At 45.5% G+C, this 21328-nt stretch overlaps 1 protein-coding gene across 4 annotated transcripts in view; it reads left to right on the top strand.

Annotated features, from left to right (window-relative positions):
- The first annotated feature begins 278 nt into the window (after positions 1-278).
- Positions 279-21328, top strand: part of SPIN1 (spindlin 1) — an 87808-nt gene continuing 66758 nt past the window's right edge. For 2 of the 4 annotated variants that reach the window (XM_066257555.1, XM_066257553.1), the window contains exon 1: positions 596-725. The gene's annotated coding sequence lies outside the window, so the exon portion shown is untranslated. Of the gene's footprint in view, positions 409-595; positions 726-21328 lie in introns of those variants that run through there. The other 2 variants (XM_066257552.1, XM_066257554.1) reach the window with 2 other exon arrangements.

The raw sequence follows: 21328 nt of genomic DNA, 5'->3' as shown, positions 1-21328 counted from the left end.
GGCTCCGCGCCCCGATCACTACCTCTTCCCGGTAGGTACCTGGAGCCCAGCTGACCACGCGGCCCGGAGAGTGCGGCTCCAGGCCCCGCCCCGCCGCCGGCCCACGCCCCGTAGACTCCGTCGCACCCCAGGTCCCGCCCCGCCGCCAGGTGAGCAGGTCCAGTCCCCGCCCATTGCCGGCAGCGCTTGCGCAGTGTGGCCCGTCGAGTCGGGGCCGGGCAGTGCGGCCAGCGCATTCGGCGGGCGCAGTGCGCGTGCGCCGCGCGGCCGGGGGCGGGCGGGCGGCGGCGGCGGCGGCGGTAGAGCGGGGGCGGGGCGGCGCCGTCTGGTTTGGCTGGGCCAGGGTGGGAACGCGGCGCGGGACGGCTGGGCCCACGGGCTGAGGACAGCGGCCTCGGAGGCCAACAGGTGAGGCCCGTGTGCCGTGGGGAAGCAGGCGTCGCGAGGGGGGCGCGGCGGGCTCGCTGAGGGGCGGTGGCACCCGGAGAGCGGCGAGCCACGGAGTATTGTCCGGGCGGCGGGCGGCGCCTGCACAGCGCCCCCTGCCGGCCGGGTCGCGGGCGGGGGCCTCCGGCCGTTCGCCTTTGTTCACCGCCCCCGCCAACATGGCCGCCGCCCCCGGTCCGGGCACACCGCGCGCTTTGTTCCGGACGCAGCGGCCCCGGGCGGGCGCCGCGGCCTCAGGAGGGGGGGCGATGCGGCGGGCGCCGGCGGAGGCGGGTGGGGTGAGTTGCATAACATGAGCGGAGCCAGGGAGGGGAACGGGACCCCCAGGCGGGGGAGGGGCTGGAGGGAAGGGGAGGCTAGGAGTCCTCTGGGGCTTGGAAGTGGGGAGAAAGGGGGGAGGGCGGGGGAGAGGCCGTGTGGGGGGAGGGGCGTGGCGGGGACGGGTCCGCGGGGTTCGGGTTGTGGTGGCGCGGATTCACTTGTAAGGGGATGGATGGGGCTGAGACCCCGGAGTGGGGAGGAGGAGAGGAAACTGTCCCGGTGGCACGCCGCACCCCGCCGCTGCCTTTCAGTCTGGGCTGTGGGCTTGGCGGGGAATGCGGCTTTTCGGGGCTTTCCGTGACGCCCACCGCTCCCTTTCTGGCGCGGCACCCTGTGTCCCGGGCTCCTCGCTCGGAGCGGGCGGGTGGCGAGGTCTGTGTGCTCGCACCTACTACACTTTTCCTCACGATGACCTTGAGCGCATTCTGCAGCGTTTGTGGGGATGAATTGCACGACGCGGAAACTGCGCAGTGCCTTGGGTTCGGTTCTGCCCGCCTCTGAAACGGGGGTTCGGACCCCCCCACTTTAAAACTAGACTGGATTTTAGTGGCAGTCTCCGCAGTAAATGCCTCGAAAAAGGCATTCCAAGTCTTCAGTGGGTTTTTGTTGTTGTTGCTTTTTGTGATTTGTGGATTGGGATTCCAGGTTTCGGAGAGGATTTTTCCTGAACGTTGAACTGGTATTACTTGGCTATTTTGACTGCACATTACAAAGCAACTCGAGACACACAAGTGTTTTAAAGGATTACACTGTGTAATGTAGCTTTTGCAAAAGACATAGTTAAATGCAAATGCCTATATAACTTCTGTTGGAATTTTCTGAAAGGATCTATACAATTGGAAAGGATTGATGGAGGATACTCTGTACTTGCTTTCTTCATAGTTTTTGTTAGGAGGTGAGCATTAAACCTATACTTGGGGATGTATGTTAGGACAGACTGAGTTTGTGGGCACTCTTATTGTTTGTGAACTTAGCCTGCAAAATTTCAGACGGGGCTCAAGTGAAATGAGACTTCTCCCTACACCATCATTGGTTAATGGGCAAACAACGCAAAAATTACAGTAGCTACTAATTTACAAAACGTTTATTATCAGATAGTAATATATGTAAAGGTTGCTCAATATTTATCATATCGGCAGGAGATATCAGTTTCTTGTGTGGAATAAAACAACTTATTTTTAATCTTTTTTTTTTTTTTTTTTTTTACAGAGAGAGAGTCGGAGGGATAGACAGGGACAGACAGACAGGAATGGAGAGATGAGAAGCATCAATCATTAGATTTTCGTTGCGCTTGCAACACCTTAGTTGTTTATTGATTGCTTTCTCATATGTGCCTTGATCACGGGGCTTCAGCAGACCGAGTAACCCCTTACTTGAGCCAGCGACCTTGGGACCAAGCTGGTGAGCTTGTGCTCAAACCAGATGAGTTCGCGCTCAAGCTGGCGACCTCGGGGTCTCGAACCTAGGTCTTCCACATCCTAGTCCAACACTCTATCCACTGCGTTACAGCCTGGTCAGGCTATTTTTAATCTTTTGAGTAGAGAAAGAGTAACTTAAAATGCTGTGAAATGGATAAGGAAAAGGGTCTTTGATGATTCTTTATGCTTAGTTTGGGATTTTTTGTTTAAAGACTTGTGATGATTCCAGGAATGTTGCTAGTATTATTTCTAACGGTACCTTTAATTACCAAATCAGAACCCAGTAAAACTGTTTTTACTTAGTTTTGGTATATCCAAAGTAGTATTGCTTAAGGGCAATTCTTTGTGGCACTACAGATGGTTCCCAGTTTTTGACTTTACAACGGTGTGGAAGCAGTGTACCTTACATAGAAATCGGACTTCGAGTTTTGAATTTTGATCTGTTACAGTGCTGTTGGTATACTGTCCAGTACTCTCTCCTGATGCTGGGCAGTGAGCCTGGCTGCCAGTCAGGCACATGATCGCAACCAGTACTCTACTGTGAACTGTGTTGCTGGTGTATTTGGGACATTGTTTGGGTTATTGCATTCCATCATGTCTACCGAATGGCCATCAGTGTGTCCTGTTTCTGGTGAGAAAGAGAAAGGCAGTTACTATTGAGATTAAACTCAGGATAATTGCCCAACTGTAGGCTAATGTTAAGTGTCCTGAGCTCTTTTATGGTAGGCTGGGCTAAGCCATGATGTTTGGTAGGTTAGATGTATTAAATGCATTTGTGTGTGTGTCCCAGACATAGAGGGACAGATAGGGACAGACAGGAAGGGAGAGATGAGAAGCATCAATTCTTTGTTGCAGCACCTTAGTTGCAATATGTACTTTGACTAGGGGGCTACAGCAGACCGTGTGACCCCTTGCTCAAGCCAGCGATCTTGGGCTCAAGCTGGTGAGCCTTGCTCAAACCAGATGAGCCCTTGATCAAGCTGGTGACCTAGCGGTTTTAGACCTGTGTCCTCCACGTACCGATGCTCTATCTACTGCGCCACCGCCTGGTCAGGCTAAATGTATTTTTGAATTACGGTATTATTGTATTTTCAACTTACAATGAGTTTGTTGAGATATAACCCCACTGTAAGTCTAAGAGTATCTGTAGTTGTAAGGGATGCTCCAGAGTCACCTAAGTTTGGGAAACAATGCTATTCCTTTCCTTCTCTCCTAGAGTCACAATTAAATTTTTACATTTGGGCTGTAAGAAATGGTGCAGTAGTGATTTTTGTATTTAGCCCAGACCCCTTTTTGTTTTGTTTTTAGTGTGTTATGTATTAACACCTGTGAAATATAGGTAATGTTGGTCATGGGAGCCCCAAAAGTGTGTCTTTGATAATAGAACCCCTCCTTTAATTGTGAACTGGGAGGTTGATATGGTTTGTGTATGCCTTTAGTGTCAGAGCTGACTCTTTTTGTATTGATGAGACATTGTGAAAGTTATTAATTTGAAGTCTTAACTAGAAGTGTAATTACAGTGTTTTCACTACCCAGTGCCTGATTGTACAGCTAACCTGGCTGCATTCCTTACTTGTTAACATTTCTTTCCCCTGGTATTTTAGAACTACATGAAGAGGATATAGTAGGTTCTGAGGTTACTAAGGCCAATTTAAAGATTGAAAGTAGTGCTTGTTGGATGTTTCTTTTGGCTTAGCTGCTGGCAGGATCTGGATTTTCTGAGGAAGCGCTTAGTATATACCCATGTAAATCTTTCCTTATGTTTACTAGATGCTTAATCAAATTGTTTTCTTTTTCTTTTCTTGAATAAAAAATTGGAAGAGGGGAATCAAGTATTTTGTTCAGTTTGGGAGACATGATGGTACTGTGAAAAGGAGATGAGCTTTGAAATTGGATGTGGATATAGATTTTTTTTTTTTTAAGTACAGTAAGAGGAGGGGAGTTAGAGAGGAACTCCTGCTTGCGCCTCATCTGGGATCCACCTGGCAAAACTACTAGGGGGGATGCTCTGCCCTTCTGGGGCATTCCTTGAGCTTATTAGCACCTGAAGCAGAGACCAAGGAGCCATCCTCAGCGCCGGGGGCCAACTTGCGCTCCAATCGATCCTTGGCTACAGGAGGGGAAAAGAGAGAAAGAGAAGCAAAAGGGGGGTGGGTGGAGAAGCAGATGGGAACTTCTGTGTGCCCTGATCGGGAATCAAACCATGACAGCCACATGCCAGGCAGATAGATGGTCTACCTCTGAGCTAAGCCACCAGGGCAGAGATAGTATTCAGACTTTCAATTCAGAAGCGTTGTGTTGAAATCCAGATAGTATTCAGACTTTCAATTCAGAAGCGTTGTGTTGAAATCCACCCCACTGGTCCAGAGACACGCAGCTAGTTCATCACGTAGCCCTTTTAAACTTTTGATTTCTCATCTGTAAACTGGGATGAAACCTATCGTTTAAGGCTATTAAATTACAAAGACTGGAGAGTTCCCAATACAATTCCTGAAAATGAGCAGTGGATGCCAAATATTGTTGATTTCCTTGTTCTTCCTGCTCTTGAACTTTGCTCTCTTTTTTTTTTTTTTTTTTTTTTTTTTTCTTTGACAGAGAATCAGAGAGAAGGATAGATAGGGACAGACAGGAAGGCAGAGAGATGAGAATCATTAATTTTTCGTAGTGACACTTTAGTTGTTCATTGATTGCCTTCTCATCTGTGCCTTGACCGTGGGCCTTCAGCAGATCGAGTAACCCCTTGCTCAAGCCAGCGACCTTGGGTCCAAGCTAGTGAGCTTTACTCAAACCAGGTGAATCCGCGCTCAAGCTGGTGACGTCGGGGTCTTGAACCTGGGTCCTCCGCATCTCAGTCCAACGCTCTAGCCACTGTGCCACTGCCTAGTCAGGCGCTTTCGTTCTTTTAGCGTGATATTTTTTTCATGTTGAAGTAAACAAGTTCTTAGTTGTGTCCCAGTATTCAGTTTAATTTTTAATTAAATATTTATTTGCTTATTTTTTGGTGCTAAAATTGCCATAAGTCTTTTATAGTACATATCGAGTATGGCCATACTGACGATGAGCCCATTACAAGGAAGATGCACCTGTATGTGATGAGGAAGTCTGTATGAGGGTATCTGGGAAGTGAAGGTGATGCTCCAGCAGAATACAGAGTAGGAAGAGGACAGAAGTCTAGGTGGAGGGATCGTCACAGCAGAGGCCTGAGGGAGGACGGGAGGCCATCTTAGATTTGAATCCCAAACTGAAATGGGCCTCGTTGCCTTTACCCCGTGTATGTTTGTGGAGTGGAAAGAGGACAGTTTACCTTATCAAGAGTACCTTTCAGTGGAGTGGCTCCCGGGTGTAGAAAGTGCCTTGTGTGTATTGAGCAGGATGATACTAACCACTGCTGAGCCAGCTGTAGTTTGGCATGGCCTGTTTTTCTTATTTTGTTTTTACAGGGACAGAGAGAGGGAGGGATAGATAGGGACAGAAGGAACGGAGAGAGATGAGAAGCATCAATAATCAGTTTTTTTGTTGCGACACCTTAGTTGTTCATTGATTGCTTTCTCATATATACCTTGACTGCGGGCCTTCAGCAGACCGAGTAACCCTTGCTCAAGCCCAGCAACCTTGAGTCCAAGCTGGTGAGCTTTGCTCAAACCAGATGAGCCCACGCTCAAGCTGGAGACCTCGGGGTCTCGAACCTGGGTCCTCCACATCCCAATCCAGTGCTCCATCCATTGTGCCACCGCCTGGTCTCTGCAGGGCCGGTTTTTCTAGGGATGATTTTGAGGCCAGATTTTATGTAATTCCGCATATCACGTTAAAGCAATTGGTGTTTATCCATTAGGTGGGGGAAGCCATTGACAGGCATTGAACAGTGTGATGGCAGTCTGGAGGAATCTGCCATTGTAGTAACTCTAGTCTCCAGAGTCTGGCCTGCTGGGGAAGGTGGGTGACATCACCTGAGGCAGGAGAAAGTTGTCTAATGTTAATGTGTTGACTTTGGGGTTTTTTACTTTATCTAGATATTGATATAGTAGTGTTGAGGAAGAACATCAAAAGACTAGTAAAGCACCTTATTCCATTATAGATGTTTTCAGGTTGGAATAATGTCTTTTAAATAAAAGGTGAAACAATTTTATTTTAAACTTAGATTATATTTATTGTAAGTAGATCACTTTGGTTATAGTTATAACCTAGGTTTAATTTTTTCCTTTTTTTTTTGTATTTTTCTGAAGTTGGAAACCGGGAGGCAGTCAGACAGACTCCCGCATTGCCCTACCGGGATCCACCCGGCATGCCCACCAGGGAGTGATGCTCTGCCCATCTGGGGCATCGCTTTGTTGCAACCAGAGCCATTCTAGCACCTGAAGCAGAGGCCTCAGAGCCATCCTCAGCGCCCGGGCCAACTTTGCTCCAATGGAGCCTTGGCTTCGGGAGGGGAAGAGAGAGACAGAGCAAGGGGAGGGGGAGGGGTGGAGAAGCAGATGGGCGCTTCTGTTTGCCCTGGCCGGGAATCAAACCCGGGACTCCTGCACGCCAGGCCGACGCTCTACCACTGAGCCAATCGGCCAGGGCCAGGTGTAGTTTTTTGATCTGTGTGCAAACCACATGTCTGTATGTTGTGGAGTTTGTGTGTGTGTGTGTGTGTGTGTGTGTGTATGATTTAATAGTAACTCATCGCAATCTGAATGACATTCCTAGTTTGAGTTTTAGAGCCTGAAAAAAGTGATAAGAATGTTGTTCCTTTTAATGTGTGTGGATAGTTTGTTCCTTTATTTTTGCTTTTTTCTTGTGTATCACTGGTCCATGGGTCTTGTGTATTCAGTTTGTTTAATCAGGTAGTCCTCATTCTTTTTCTTAAGCTTGTCCTTAAGGGTAGTTTTAAGCTTGCCCTTAAGGTAGTCCTTAAGGGTGTGGTGGTGTCCTTTCCGGGTAGTTTTCTTAACTTGGATGCAACCCCATTAATCTTTGAACTGTTCCTGTGTCTGAGGTGTATTTTTTGTTTTTCCTACCCAGTACTTGTCAGTTGGTTTTTTTAACCCTGTTTATCTGGAGTAGAATTTAGATATCAAATGGTGTTGTGCATCCTGATTGCTACTGGAATGCCTCTGTTTTCATTGTACAGACATGGGAAATATGTAGATTTTGATTTTTGTATTGATACTTCCTATTCATACCATTGAAAATTTGCCCTTTTTTTAGCAACATCATTTACTTTTCTTTGCCCTTACACTACATAGTACATATTATACTGTAGCATGTATATATATATATATAATATACTTATATAGTATATTATTATTTGAAAACACTAATAATGTTTGTAGGTTTATATTTTATTATTATTTTTTTTCGTTGCGACACCTTAGTTGTTCATTGATTGCTTTCACATATGTGCCTTGACTGTGGGCCTTCAGCAGACCGAGTAACCCCTTGCTCGAGCCAGCAACCTTAGGTCCACCAAGCTGGTGAGCTTTTTGCTCAAACCAGATGAGCTCGCGCTCAAGCTGGTGGCCTCGGGGTCTTGAACCTGGGTCCTTCCACATCCCAGTCCGACGCTCTATCCACTGCGCCACCTCCTGGTCAGGCTATTAATATTTTTCTTAATACATACAGTTGACATTCTGAGTTACAAAATTATTTAAAAATATTTTTCTTTGATTATGTTACCAATTTGATTATTAGTGAAATCTTTACCTTTTAAGAATTCTTATTTAATGTAGTTTTTCTCAGTGTAAGAAACATGTGTTCAGAAAGTTGAAGCCGTGCCTGACCAGGTTGTGGCACAGTGGATAGAATAACGGACTGGGATGCGGAGGACCCAGGTTCGATACCCTGAGGTCGCCAGCTTGAGTGCGGGTTCATCTGGTTTGAGCAAAGTTCACCAGCTTGGACCCAAGGTCGCTGGCTTGAACAAGGGGTCACTCAGTCTGCTGAAGGCCCACGGTCAAGGCATAGATGAGAAGGTAATCAATGAACAACTAAGGTGTCGCAACGAAAAACTGATGATTGATGCTTCTCGTCTCTTTGTTCCTGTCTTTCCCTATCCATCTCTCTCTCTGTCCATGTTAAAAAAAATAAAGTTCAATATACCTGAAAAGGTATATTTACAGTCTCCCACTTCTGCCCCATTTTTATTAGTTCTTGGTTATTCTTCCAGTTTCATTTTTGCACATATAAGCTCCTATATGTGTTTTATTTCTCTTCTTTTCTTAGACAAAATAGAGATCATTTTACATAAGGTTACTCTTTTTCTTTTGTGCTTGCAGTTTGTGTCCTAACAACGCACACTTGGTCTGTTCATAGTCTGTTTCGTGTACTGCTTAAGAGAATAACCTTGTGGACAATAGTGTATATAGTACTTACACAGGAATGGCTGTAAGATAGATTTTTGAGAAAAGGATCAATATGTTTAACTCTGGTAGTGTCAAAAAATTTTAAAAGGCAGATCTAATTATGTCACACTTTTACTTAAAACTCTCAGTAGCTTGCCTCTGCTGTAAGGATGGAACTATATCACATGGTCTCAAGGACAAACATCATTTTCATCTTTTGGAACTTCTTCCTCACCGTGCACTATGTCTTCCCATGCTTTTCCAGCTCTAGCCATGCTGATCCTCCTGCCATTTCCTGTGCTCAGCACCAACTCCTCCTGTACCAGGGAACCCACACTTGTTCTTTTTCTCTCCTTGTCTTGCTATTCCTAGTCTTCAGAAGTATTTTCAGGCATCACTTTTTCATGAAATGTTTTCGTGTGAATTTGTGAATATGCACAATAAAGATAGAAACAGTAGCCAGGGCACCCCATATACCTGCTACAACAACCATCCATTTTCTAAAGTGTTTTTGACCTCCCTGAGGAGATGTTGCTGTTCCTGGTTCTTGCTAAATTTATAGTGCTATGTTAGTTTATATAATTTAATGAATTTTTATTTTCCCAGAAAGGCTGAACTTTGTTAAAGTAGAGACTTTCTGTTTTTGCCCATAATTACTTTTCTAGTACTTTGCTCAGTGCCTGGGTTGTGAGTGCTCAAACCCCCGGGACAGTAACTGGAATTGTCCAGGGAAAGGGGAGCCTGTGTGTTTATGTCTGATCTGCTACAGAGGTTTTTGCAACAGTGGTTGTTAGGGGTCCAAAGAGCTGATGTAGCAGCTTGCAGACAATAAGGCTGTTGTCTGTATGCCTGAAGTAGAGTTTGAAGTTCACAGGGCAGGCATGTAGAAAAGGAAGATGGGTGTGTAGTGGGGAAGAACATGAACAAGCTGGAGGCCACAGCAGGCTAGGTTGAAAGCTGTGTCATTATTGTTGTCTGTGACCTTGGTCATATGGGCAACCTATAAGAAGAGTTGGGTCCTTGTTGTGGAGTTAACTGACCACACACACTTGGCCCAGGAGGCAGAGTTGCTTAGGGGGAGGGTAAGGTACAAGCAGTTGTAGTCTCAACCATGTCTTGAATTAGTGAGGTGGAGGGGAAGATCAGTGGGTACAGGTTACAGAGTGCACCTTTACTGTGCTCCTGCCTGCTGCACAAGAAATCTCTCTTGTGGCGTTCCCAAACCAGAAACAGATGGGAGAGGAAATTCTGGGAATGTGATTCAGCCATGTTAAAACATTATAGAGCAAAATGATGAGCTCAGTGTTTTAAATTCCCAGGTTCCACATAAGGGAGTTTCAGTGTCTGCCCTAAAAGTACAAATTAAATTCCTGATTTGTAAGTAAGAGCATTGATTGTAAAGAATGGGATCCTGAAAATTGGATTAAGGGCATATGATCAGATTCTAACAGCTGGAGACCTTGAAACCCTAGATTCTGCTGGACTACCTTTGCTGATAAAAGAAGACTTTCGCTCTCATTCCTGAGGAGCTTAATCTCCATTTGCCTGATAAACTGGTACTTGCCCTCTTTGTACATTGTCCAGCAAGACTCCTAAGGGTGAGGTGCAACATGTGACCCATGAGGAGGTATGCTACCCTCAAAAAGATTGGTTTGCCACTGTATAGGTAGGAACCAGGGGAATATGGGTGGGAATGGATCTCAAGGGTGTGGGATAACAGTGGAAGGAACATGAAGTTGGGTTAGACTGGATTTGATGATGTGGGCACACCAGCAGAGATTCTTGACAACTCATGTTGCTTGAGGGGTTAAAAAGGGCTCTGATCATTTGAGATAACTCAAAAGGTGGCCTGTGCCAAGTGACATTGAACTGCTAGAACTGCCTTGGTGTACCTTAAAAGAAGGGTCCACAAACTTAGGGAGACTGGAGTGTCAGAGTGGATTTGTCATGAAAGACCTGCTCACCCACCCTGGGGGTTTAGAGCCCATGCCTGCCTCATCCCACAACTGTAGAACCTTTGTGAGGTGAGCCCAGTATTCTTTTTTTTTTTTTAATCCCTCTGAAGCTAGAAACCGGGAGAGACAGTCAGACAGACTCCTGCATGCCCCTGACTGGGATCCACCCGGCACGCCCACCAGGGGCGATGGTCTGCCCCTCCAGGGCGTGGCTCTGTTGCGACAAGAGCCACTCTAGCGCCTGGGGCAGAGGCCAAGGAGCCATCCCCAGTGCCCGGGGCCATCTTTGCTCCTTTGGAGCCTTGGCTGCGGGAGGGGCAGAGAAGCAAATGGGCGCCTCTCCTGTGTTCCCTGGCCGGGAATCCAACCCGGGACTTCTACACGCCAGGCCGAGAGCCCAGTATTCCTGAGAGCACTGGTCACTTCTCTTTGTGGGTCTGAAGTAACACTGGGAACTGGTGGGCACTGAACTGTGACTGTACAGTAAATGTGAATCCTAGGGCAGCAGGTCTGTTGAATGGTCTTTTTTATTTAGAATTAATCTCCAGGTTACAGCTATTGGTAATTTTTTGGTTTACCCTGGTATTATTGTTTAATCCTATAAACTTTTCCCTTTAAATCAGGGGTAGTCAACCTTTTTATAACTACTGCCCACTTTTGTATATCTGTTAGTAGTAAAATTTTTTAACTGCCCACCGGTTCTACAGTATGGTGATTTATAAAGTAGGGAAGTAACTATAAAATTTATAAAGCAGAGTTACAGCAAGTTAAAGCATATAATAATAATTACTTACCAAGTACTTTATGTTGGATTTTTGCTGTTTGGCAGAATACATCTATAAAACAACTGACTGTAGTTAAATCTATCTTTTTATTTATACTTTGGTTGCTCCGCTACCGCCCACCATGAAAGCTGGAACACCCACTAGTGGGTGGTAGGGTTCACTACCACTGCTTTAAATGGACTCAGTAAAACATAAAAGCAATCCCACGTACTTTCCATTTATAATTACTTTTCACAGTTTTGTTTTTTTAAAATTTTATTTATTTTTTACAGAGACAGAGTGAGTCAGAGAGAGGGATAGACAGGGACAGACAGACAGGAACGGAGAGAGATGAGAAGCATCAATCATTAGTTTTTCATTGCGCGTTACAACACCTTAGTTGTTCATTGATTGCTTTCTCATATGTGCCTTGACCACAGACCTACAGCAGACCGAGTAACCCCTTGCTTGAGCCAGAGACCTTGGGTCCAAGCTGGTGAGCTTTTGCTCAAACCAGATGAGGCCGCACTCAAGCTGGCGACCTCGGGGTCTCCAACATGGATCCTCTGCATCCTAGTCCGACGTTCTATCCACTGCGCCACTGCCTGGTCAGGCACTTTTCACAGTTTTTGAAATATTATTTATAAAGTAAGGTTCACCTAAAATATATACATGGCCTTTAAATAATTCATGTTAGTGATGGGATTATAATTTAGTAGGGCCTTTTTGGAAAGTGACTTCATTATACTTTTTTTTTTCTTCTTTTCCAAGTGAGAGGAGGGGAGATAGACTTCTGCATGCACTCCAACCTGGATCCACCTGGGAACACCCATCTGGGGCTGAGGCTCTGCCAGTCTAGGGCTGATGCTCTGCCCATCTGGGGCCATGCTCGCAACCAGGCTCTTTTTAGCACCTGAGCTGGAGGCTAATGGAGCCATCCTCAATGCCAGGGGCTGATGTGCTCAAATCCATTGAGCCATGGCTGTGGGATAAGAGAGAGAGAGAAGGGGGAGGGGTGGAGAAGCAGATGGTCGCCTCTTCTGTGTGTCCTGACTGGAATGACTTCCACAGCTGGGTCAATGCTCAACCTCTGAGCCAACTGGACAGGGCAAACTTCATTATACCTAATTTAAAACGCACATACTTTGGCCTAGAAGTTCAACTGCTAGGAAGTTTTTGTATAGGTGCAAGTGCACAAGTATACAAATGTATGTGTAAAAGTATTGGGGTTAACAGGGTAAAATAAATGTTTTTTTTTTTTTTTTTAAATTTTTATTTATTATTATTATTATTTACAGAGACAGAGAGTCAGAGAGAGGGATAGATATGGACAGACAGGAACAAAGAGAGATGAGAAGCATCAACCATTAGTTTTTCGTTGTGACACCTTAGTTGTTCATTGATTGCTTTCTCATATGTGCCTTGACCGCAGGCCTTCAGCAGACCGAGTAAGCCCTTGCTCGAGCCAGTGACCTTGGGTCCATGCTGGTGAGCTTTTGCTCAAACCAGATGAGCCCGCGCTCAAGCTGGCGACCTTGGGGTCTCGAACCTGGGTCGTCCGCATCCCAGTCCAACGCACTATCCACTGCGCCATTGCCTGGTCAGGCTTTTTTTTTTTTTTTTTTTTTTTTTTTTTTTTTAGAGGAGAGGGAGAGACAGAGAGAGAGAAAGGAGAGAAGAGAGAAGGGGGGAGGAGCTGGAAGCATCAACTCCCATATGTGCCTTGACCAGGCAAGCCCAGGGTTTCGAACCGGCGACCTCAGCATTTCTAGGTCGACGCTTTATCCACTGCGCCACCACAGGTCAGGCCAATAAATGGTTTTTATATCCATTTAAGAATCTGTTATAGTGCATGGGAAACATAGTAAGAGAAGCAAATTGTAGAATTGTATATTTTGTTTTAAGATGTTTGTGTAGTTATGTTATGCTTTAAATATTTGTACAACAATATGTTAGATTCGTAGATGTCTCATGAGTGGTTATCTCTGGGAGATGGACTGATGAAGAAAGGGGGCGGAGTGTTCTGTCTAAAAAAAGTAACACTTTCGGCCCTGGCTGGTTGGCTCAGTGGTAGAGCGTCGGCCTGGCGTGCGAAAGTCCCAGGTTCGATTCTCAGCCAGGGCACACAGGAGAGGCGCCCATTTGCTTCTCCACTCCTTCCCCTCTCCTTCCTCTCTGTCTCTCTCTTCCTCTCCCGCAGCCAAGGCTCCATTGGAGCAAAAGATGGCCTGGGCGCTGGGGATGGCTCCTTGGCCTCTGCCCCAGGCGCTAGAGTGGCTCTGGTCGCAACAGAGCGACTCCCCGGATGGGCAGAGCATCGCCCCCTGGTGGGCGTGCCGGGTGGATCCCGGTCTGGCGCATGAGGGAGTCTGTCTGACTGTCTCCCTGTTTCTAGCTTCAGAAAAATACAAAAAAAAAAAAAAAATACAAAAAAAAAAAGTAACACTTTTGCTTCAGAATTTTTTTTTTTTTTTTAGGTAGAAAGAGAAGGACGGACAGGAAGGGGAGAGAGATGAAGCATCAACTTGTAATTGTGGCACTGAATTGTTCATTGATTGCTTCTCATATGTGCCTTGGTGGGGTGGGGGGGCTCCAGCTGAGCCAGTGACCTTAGGCTTAGTGACCTTTTGAGCTCAAGCAAGCAACCATGAGGTCTTGTCTATGATTCCACGCTCAAGCTGGTGACCTCAAGGTTTCGAGCCTGGGTCCTCAGCGTCCCAGGTCAATGCTCTATCCACTGTGCCACCACCTGGTCAGGTGCAAATAGCTTCTTAATTTGAGTTAATAGCAAATTTACCTTTGGTTAGAGGACTGTTGACTTTTCAGTCTTGTATGTCTTTTTTTAATTGTAAAATACACTGAGTACAGAAGAGTGACAGAGCCATGGTTTGTGACACACCAGCTATGGATTCATTATGAATTTTATTCATGTGGTCACATGCATTTGTAGTCTATTCTGTGTATTACTCATGGCTTCTTATTTTCCTGGTAAGTGTTGAGTTGTTTCCAGTTTGAGACTGTTAGTTCAGGTCCCCAAAGAACAAGAAAAAAGCAAGTTGGGATTAGATCTAAATGTATTGAGGTAAATAGCAGTGAGGCCAGCCTCCTGCAGATCTGAAGAATGTGGAGGAGGAAGGGATGGAGAGTGTTTAATGGGGACGCAGACTTACGAACACAGTGTAATTCTGAGAAAGCTTAAGCAAGGCCAGTGAGTCCTGCAGCCAAAGTTGCGTCAGAGGCATCCCTTGTCCTGCAGGAGTGGGCCTACTTGAGCATCCTGACTACTTGAAACAGTTTGTGTAAGGGATGCACGGGGTTGAGGCTGAGGGGAGGGTAGTGATGGATTTAGCGGTGGTCCCAGGTGTTGCAGGAAGTGACACCCGACGGAGGAGACCAAAGATGCTCAGACAACTTAATAATAGAGGAAGGAGAATTTATTAGTAGCTGGTAGAGCATGTGGGCCTAATAGCACCAAAGCATGAGCTCTCTGAACAGGTTATTTACCTTTACAGTATCTGAGCAATGGGCAGGTGATTCCTTTGTTTAAGGTTTCCCAGGACTCGAGAGGGGTGGGGGAGTTCTGGTGGGGTCAACAAGGGGAAAAGGGTTTTTCAGATCACTGGTCTTAGCTTAACTATATACAGATCCTGCTTTTCTTGCTTTGTGTTGCAAGCAGCTCCAAGCAACCATTTAGAGAACTATGGGATATAGTTAATTTATAACTGGCTGACTCAGTTATCCCTGCTGGCTCCTTTCCCTTGTATTCCTCTGGTTTTTCCCCTCTCAAGAGAAAAGGGAAGCTTGCTCCTTCTTCAAAGGGGCTCAGCTTGTTCCATTTTCATGGCTGGTGTGGAGCTCATGGGAGTAGACTTGTGAACATTCAGGTACATGTTCCTGGCACGCTTTTCTGTCATATGCAATTACTGGGCCACATATTACGCTGTGTTTAGTATTCGTAGACAATACCGTACCTTTCCAGAGTAGACACACTGGTTTTTGTTCCTGCTGCAGTGAATGCATTTTTGTGGCTCCACATCCTCACCAATATTTGGCATTGTTATTCTTTTTAACTTTAGTCATCCCAGTGGGTGGTTAGTAGTACAAATATTGATCAACTTACTACCTATGCAACTTACGACCATTCAACTTTAGGACCACAATTGCTAGCCACGACTGCTCTGTGTCTGGCAACGCAAGCATTGCCCAGCTGGGTGTACGACAGTGCGGACCAGCCTCCGGCAGCACTACCATCTCCGCGTGCACCATTTCAACTGTTATTCCAGACTCAGTACAGCAATTTGTGTTTTGTGTCTTGGATATTTTTCATCAAACCCTTCCCAAGGTGTCTACCAAGAGGAAATTGTCTTTGCAAATATTAAACCAGTTGTACTGGTAATGCAGTGTTTTACTTAAACCTGACGAATGTAAAAATAAGAAACAAAATGGTATAGAAATGATACAAATGGCATAAAATGAACAAAGAAAATTATGATATATAACAATAATGAAAGAAAATTATGATAAAATATGACTTAAAGATTTTTATAACATCATTTCAGTACTGTACACATAGCCTACTCAACTTACGACCAAACTGTGTTACGACCAGTCTGTCGGAACCAATTGTGGTTGTAAGTCGAGCACTAGCTGTATCTTACTCTGGCTTTTGTCTATGTTAGATGTGGCCATGTGATTTGTCTTAGCCAGTGACACGTGAGCAGAAGAGACTTGTCACAAAAACTTTTTATTCTTTAGGTGAGAGGAGGAGAGATAGGCAGAATCCCACATGCGTCCCAAATGGATCCACTTGGCAATTCTATCTGGGGCCAGTGCTCTAGTACCAAGCTATTTTTAGTGACTGAGGCTGATGGGCTCCTCAGTGCCTGGGGTCATGCTTGAACCAGTTGAGCCACTTGCTGTGCGAGGGGGAAAGGGAGGGGGAGAGAAGCAGATGTTTGCTTTTCCTGTGTGTTTTGACAAGGAATTGAACCTGAATGTCCATAAGTAGGGCTGATGCTCTATCCACTGAGCCAGGGCTACAGAAATGTTTTATTTATTTATTTTAAAAAATTGATTTATTTTAGAGAGAGAGTAAGTGGGGGGGGGGAGAAAGAAATATATATGAGGGCCACAAAAACTTGTAATCACAGTGGTGAGATTTGCCACATCTTCTACTTCCTGGTGATTCTGTTTTGAAATGGAGCTTCCTGTAGTGCAGGTCTTGTATGTTTTTATAGGACCTGGGAGCAGAGGGAGGAAGGGAGGAGAGGGGAGGAGCAAGAGTGGAGTAAAGAGGGAAAGACCAGGGAGCAGGGAGTGGGAATTTTTCTCAGGCACCTAGGATTTCTGGGGTTGTGAACATTGTATACTTATTAACCTATCCTGACAGGTAAACTTTTCTTTGTTTTTTTAATAGACTTTATTTTTGAGAGCAGTTTTAGGTTCTCAGCAAAACTGAGCAGAAAGTATAAGGTTTTTTGTATTCTGACCCCACACAGGCATAGACTCCGATGTCCTGCACCAGATTATACATTTGTTACAGTTAGTGAACTTACATTGACACATCATTATAGTTTGTATTAGGGGACACTTTTGGTATGTATTATGTTCAGTGGGTTTTTACAAATATATGGTGAGTATCCACCATTATAGTAGAATATAGAATAGCTTCACTGCTCTAAGAATACTCTGTTCTCTGCTTATGTTTTACTCATTTCTAAATTCCTTTGTGGTCTAAACATTATAATTAAAGTTTATGAGAGTTTTTGAAGCTTTATGGCCCAAGAGATGATCAAGTTTTGTAAATGTTCCATGTGTACTTGGAAAGAGTGTTTTTCTGGATTTGTTGGGTGCAGGTTTTTGTCACTTCAGCTTGGTTAATCATGTTAAATTCTTCTATATCCTTAATCTTTTTTTTGTGTGTGTGTGTGACAAAGACAGAGTTAGAGAGAGAGGGATAGATAAGGAAAGACAGCCAGGAAGGGAGAGAGATGAGAAACATCAATTCTTCGTTGTGGCACCTTAGTTGTTCATTGCTTGCTTTCTCATATGTGCCTTGACTGGGGGGTTATAGCAGACTGAGTGATCCCTTGCTTGAGCCAGTGACCTTGGGCTCATGCCGGCGAGCCTTGCTCAAACCAGATGAGCCTGTGTTCAAGCTGGCGACCTCGGGGTCTCGAACCTGGGTCCTCTGCATCCCAGTCTGACGCTCTATCTACTACGCCACTGCCTGGCCAGGCCCTCTCCGCCTTCTTAAAGAATTGTTCCAGGCTAGTTTGGGGGACACCAACTCCCTTACTTATACGCTGTGTTACTGCATATACTTCTGCCATGTGCAACCAAACTAGTTCGCCCATGTAGTCAGTAAGTACGACACTAATGGCATAAGTCAAAATACTCGTGTCTCAATTTTTTTACTTTTTTATGGAAGTGAGAGGCATAAACTTGAAATGTCTCATGTTGAGACTGTTGTAACCCAAGGACCCCTTGTAAATAGTGACAGAAACATTATTAGGCCTTGGAGTCAGCATATTCCTTATCCTCCACGTTACCCCCTGAGAAGTTCCTTCTTTTACTTCCTTAAAATTGTTTGTTTCTGCTAATAAATATCCCTGCAAGATGGTGCTTGGGGCTACCGTCTGTACCCTCTGCAAGAGGTCTTGGTGGTAGGCTCCCCTACGTAACCTCGGTGTAGCTCATCTGGTCTCCGAGTAGGCATTGTCTTCATGACAAGTGTATATATTTTTGACTGCCCTCCATTATTTAAGCAAGAGAGACAGGAAGGGAGAGAGATGAGAAACATCAGCTCATAATTGCACACTTTAGTTCATTGTTTTTTTTGGTTCATTTTATTGATCTTTGGAGAGCAGGAAAGAGACACGAACATCTATTCCTGTATTTGTCCGGACCAGAAATCAAACCTTCAACTCTGCATTTTGGGACAATGTTCCAACCAATCAAGCTATCTGACCAGGATTGCTTTCTCATATGTTCGTTGACCTGGGAGCTCCAGCCGAGCCAGTGACCCCTTACTCAAGTCAGCGACCTTGGGGTCATGTCTATGATCCCACGCTCAACTGGTGACCCAGCACTCAAGCTGGATGAGCCTATGCTCAAGCTGGTGACCTCGAGGTTTCAAACCTGGGTCCTCAGTGTTCCAGGTTGAAATTCTATCCACTGTACCACCACTTGGTTAGGCTGAACCCTTTATTTTCAATCTGTGTGTTTATATTTATATAATTATATTGTCAACAATATATTGTTGAAATTTTAAAATCTTGTTACAATATTTCTTGAGAGCTTGTTTGGAGGTTCTAGCAGGGAGCACAGCTACTTTTGTATACCCTTGACCAAAGAACGGTCCTCTCCTCAATCAGGGAAGGTCATCCTCTTCAACTGAGCGTGCAACTTCCCGAAGGATGCACATACCCTCTATGAGGGAGGAAGGGGACACCCGCCTAGCCAGCTGGATCAGCTAAATCAATCCTGGCGATCAGTGGGCTGACAGATGTCACAGTCAGATTGCCCTCACATCCAGTATTTCTTAAAATTGGAACATTTGGTCTGTTGATGATATTTAACAAATTAATGGACATAGTAGTGTTTGTATCTGTTGTCTTGGTGCTTTCTGTTTATGTACCTGCTTTTTGTGCCACTTTTCTCTCATTTTTTTGGAATGCTAAGTTTTATTATTTCTTTCCTCTGTTAACTTTGTTGATTTAATTAATTAATTTTTGGAGAGAAGAGAGAAAGAGAGGGAGAAGGGGGAGAAGCAGGAAACATCTACTTGTAGTATTTGCTTCCTATATGTACCTTGACTGGTTAAGCCCAGGGATTCAAACTGGGGACCTCAGCATTCTAGAGTGACACTTGATCCACTGTACCACCACAGATTAGACTTTTAAAAAAAAATAATTTATCTACTTTTTTAGATTTTATTTATTCATTTTTATTAGAGAGAGAGGAGAGAGAGAGAGGGATAGATAGAGAACAGGGGGAGGAGCAGGAAGCATCAACTCCCATATGTTCCTTGACCAGGCAAGCCCAGGGTTTTGAACCGGTGACCTCAGCATTCCAGGTGGGCGCTTTATCCACTGTGCCACCACAGGTCAGGCCTCCTCTGTTAACTTGAAAGTTATTTTTTGTTTTTTACAGAGACAGAGTCAGAGAGAGGGATAGACAGGGACAGACAGGAACGAAGAGATGAGAAGCATCAATCATTAGTTTTTCATTTGCATGTTGCAACACCTTAGTTTATTATTTTTTTTACTTTTATTTTGTTTTGTATTTTTTTGAAGTTGGAAACAGGGAGGCAGTCAGACAGACTCCCGCATGCGCCCAACTGGGATCCACCCGGCACGCCCACCAGGGGGCGGTGCTCTGCCCACCTGGGGCGTCGCTCTGGTGCAACCAGAGCCATTCTAGCCTCTGAGGCAGAGGCCACAGAGCCATCCTCAGCGCTCTGGCCAACTTTGCTCCAGTGGAGCCTTGGCTGCAGGAGGGGAAGAGAGAGACAGAGAGGAAGGAGAAGGGGAGGGGTGGAGAAGCAGATGGGTGCTTCTCCTGTGTGCCCTGGCCGGGAATCCAACCTGGGACTCCTGCACAGCAGGCTGACACTCTACCACTGAGCCAACCGGCCAGGGATTCTAGTTGTTTATTGATTGCTTGTTCATATGTGCCTTGACTGCAGGCCTTCAGCAGACTGAGTAACCCCTTGCTCAAACCAGCGACCTTGGGCTCAAGTTGGTGAGCTTTTGCTAAAACCAGATGAGCCCGCGCTCAAGCTGGTGACCTCGGGGTCTCAAACCTGGGTCTTATCCCAGTCCGACGCTCTATCCACTGCACCACCACATGGTCAGGCTGAAAATTACTTTAAACATGGATCTTTAACCTATCAAAATCTAATATTTCGTTATATCTCCTTTTTCCTGGGCACTTCAACTCTACTTATCACATTTTCACTGATAGCACTATTGTGCTGTTAGAATTCTATGTGTATTTTACCTTAAGACATTGTTAATTTATGCAGTCAGTAGCCTTTTTGATTTACCATCTTCATTGCTCTTAATTCCTTGATATAATTCCAACCCTCCATCTTTGAACATTTTCTTTTCTTCTGCTTGAGCATTTTCTGTTTCCCACCTGTTGTATGACTGCTGATAGTGAATTCTTTGAGTATGTGTTGATTTGAGTATATCTGAAATTGACCTTCCTTTTTTTTTGTATTTTTCTGAAGCTGGAAATGGGGAGAGACAGTCAGACAGACTCCCGCATGCGCCCGACCGGGATCCACCCGGCACGCCCACCAGGGGGCGATGCTCTGCCCCTCCAGGGGGGGGGTTCGCTCTGTTGAGACCAGAGCCACTCTAGCGCCTGGGGCAGAGGCCAAGGAACCATCCCCAGCGCCCGTGCCATCTTTGCTCCAATGGAGCCTCGCTGCGGGAGGAGAAGAGAGAGACAGAGAGGAAGGAGAGGGGGAGGGGTGGAGAAGCAAATGGGCGCTTCTCCTGTGTGCCCTGGCCGGGAATTGAACCCTAGACTTCTGCACGCCAGGCCGACGCTCTACCACTGAGCCAACCGGCCAGGGCCGACCTTCCTTTTTGAAGGAGATATATAAATACATATATGTGTGTGTGTATGTATGTATTTATATTTTTTATTTTTCTTATTTATTTTTTCCTCGAGAGGAAGGGAGATAGACTCTCACATGCTCCCCGACCAAGATCCATCTTGCAACTCCTGTCTAGGGCTGATGCTCTGCCCATCTAGGGCCATGCTTGTAACCAAGCTATTTTTAGCACCTGAGGTGTAGGAGGCTCCATGGAGCCATCCTCAGTGCCTGGGGCCAATGTACTCGAACCAATTGAGCAATGGCTGTGGGAGGAGAAGAGAGAGATGGGTGGAGTAGAGAAGGAGAAGCAGACAGTTGCTTCTTCTGTGTGCCCTGACAAGGACTCGAACCTGGGATATCCACACGTTGTGCCAGCACTTTATCACTGAGCCAACTGGCCAGGGTGGATATGTGTGTGTGTGTGTGTGTGTGTGTGTGTGTGTGTGTGTGTGTGTGTATTTTTTTTTGTATTTTTCTGAAGTTGGAAACG

The sequence above is a fragment of the Saccopteryx bilineata genome, chromosome 2 (genome assembly GCF_036850765.1).
Source record: "Saccopteryx bilineata isolate mSacBil1 chromosome 2, mSacBil1_pri_phased_curated, whole genome shotgun sequence".
Classification (NCBI taxonomy): Eukaryota; Metazoa; Chordata; class Mammalia; order Chiroptera; family Emballonuridae; genus Saccopteryx; species Saccopteryx bilineata.
Note: the sequence above shows the minus strand (reverse complement) of the source record. Positions and strands in the feature narration are given on the sequence as shown.